At 33.9% G+C, this 2,422-nt stretch overlaps 1 non-coding gene across 1 annotated transcript; it reads left to right on the forward strand.

The window, feature by feature from the left end:
• The first annotated feature begins 1,648 nt into the window (after nt 1-1,648).
• Nucleotides 1,649-1,755, forward strand: LOC118652256. The gene has a single exon (XR_004966522.1). It is a non-coding gene; the product is annotated as a U6 spliceosomal RNA (small nuclear RNA).
• The last annotated feature ends 667 nt before the right edge of the window (nt 1,756-2,422 follow it).

Here is a 2,422-nt window from a genome sequence, read left to right on the forward strand (position 1 = left end):
TATTCACTAAGACAATTGATTCACATGGACATAACTAGCAATGGGGCCACTGTGAAGAACACCTCCTGATTGATATATTCTTGTGTTTGATGTCAGCTCTATAAGGATGCAAAATCAAATGTTTGTTTATAAGATTTAGAAAATCACAGCAATGTCTAAAACTTTACATTAATAAAACAGGTAAATTTAAAATATCATAATCATTAAGAAACAAAAATAAACAATGCATTATTAAATAATAATTATTCTATTATACATTAGAAAATATAATTGCAATATATCTTCAAAGTATGCTCCGAGCTTGAAGGAAGGTCACAAACTAGCTTATCCAATGGATTTCATGCCTTATCTTTAATTTCTAATAAATTGGACAAGATTTTGCTAAATTCAACATTTCTCTCTGTAAGTAAGGATTTCCCCCCTCTGGCTTTAAGAGATTCTCTTCAGTTTTCTGTATTTTCATTATACACATCTCAGTGTTTTCCTTTCATTATTGCTTAGGAATTTTCTGATGTATCTAAAGGTTTAGTGTCTGGCATCAATTTTGAAAAGTTGTCAACCATTATTTCCTCAAATATTTATTTTGCCTGTTTTCTACCAAATATACATGTTACATTTGATATTGTTCCACAGTTATTTGATACTCTTATTTATTATTTTTATTTTACTTTTCTTTTTACTCTTTTCTTTAAAATTTTTTAAAATTACAGTTTACATTCAATATATTTTTGTGTTTGTTTGTTTTGTTAATCCTCACTCAAAGATATTTTTCCATTGATTTTTAGGGAAAGTGGAAGAGAGAGAGAAAGACAGAGAGCAACATTGATGTGAGAGAAACATATCAATTTGTTGCCTCCTGCACTAGCCCAGACCAGGGCACAGGATGGGGAGGAGCCTGCAACCAAGGTACGTGCCTTTGACCAGAATCGAATCCAGGACCCTTTGGTTTGCAGGTCAGTGCTCTATCTACTGAGCCAAACCTGCTAGGGCACGTTCAATATTATTTTGTTTTAGGTGTACAGCACAGTGGTTAGACAATCATACTTTACAAAGTGTTTCCCCTGATATTTCCAGTACCACATGGCACCATACATAGTTATTAAAATATTATTGACTATACTAGTATTTCCTATATGGTTCTTCACATCCCCATGACTATTTTGTAACTACCAATCAGTGCTTCTCAATCCCTTTACCTTTTTCACACAGTCCCCCAAGCTCGCATCCCTCTGGGAACCATCAGTCTCTTCTCTGTATCTATAAGTCTGTTTCTGTGTTGTTTGCTCATTTATATTGTTCTTTATATTCCACATCTAAGTGAAATCATGTGGTATTTGTCTTTTCCTGACTAACTTATTTCACTCAGAATCATACCCTCTAGGATTAGGTCAAGCATGTCAAACTCAAAGGCTAACACGGGCCAAGTAAACAAGATTTAAGGTTCTGTGGGCTACAAAAAACCCAAAAGCTTCAATCTTCATAGAAATGTATATTTATTTTGATAGAGATATGATAAATACAAAGGGCTAAAATAAATGAGTAATCATTAACATAAAATAATAGATCATTTTTATAAAAATTAATATTTTTTCTTGAACATTAACTGACCAGATGCTGAATAACTGCACAAATTAATAACCAGAATGCAGTGCTCACTTCAGCAACCCATGTACTAAAATTGGAACGATACAGAGAATATGGACATGTCCCCTGTACAAGGCTGACACGTAAATACATGAAGAGTTCCATATTTTTCTCCCATCAGACTATCAACTAATTTCTCAACAGAAACACATCAGGCCAGAAGGGAATGGAATGAAATATATAAAGTGATGCAAAGCAAGGGTCTGAATCCAAGAATACTGTACCCAGCAAAGCTATCAATCAAAATTGAGAGTGAAATCAGGAGCTTCACAGACAAAAAAAGGACTAAGGAAGTTCATTACCACCAAACAAGAAATGCTAAAGGGTCTGCTGTAAAAAGAAGAAATAGGAAGGAACACAGGTATAAAAATAAAAACGGTGAAAAACAAGTACCTATTAATAATAACTTTAAATGTAAATTAATTAAATACCCCAATCAAAAGACATAGGGTAGCTGAGTGGATAAGAAAACATGACCCATATATATGCTGTCTACAGGAAACCTCAGAACAAAGGACTCACACAGACTGAGGGTGAAGGGATGGAAAAAGGTTTTTCAGGCGAATGGAAATGAAAAAAAAAAAAGCTGGGGTAGCAATGCTTATATCTGACAAATTAGACCTTAAAGTGAAGGCCATAACAAAAAATAAGGAAGGCCACTTCATAATACTAAATGGAGCAATTCAACAAGAAGATATAACTCTGGTAAACATACCACCAAATTCAGGAGCACCCAAATACCTAAAAAACCTTCTGGAGGATATCAAGGGAGAGATTG

Source organism: Myotis myotis, unplaced genomic scaffold, assembly GCF_014108235.1.
Source record: "Myotis myotis isolate mMyoMyo1 unplaced genomic scaffold, mMyoMyo1.p scaffold_m19_p_3, whole genome shotgun sequence".
Classification (NCBI taxonomy): Eukaryota; Metazoa; Chordata; class Mammalia; order Chiroptera; family Vespertilionidae; genus Myotis; species Myotis myotis.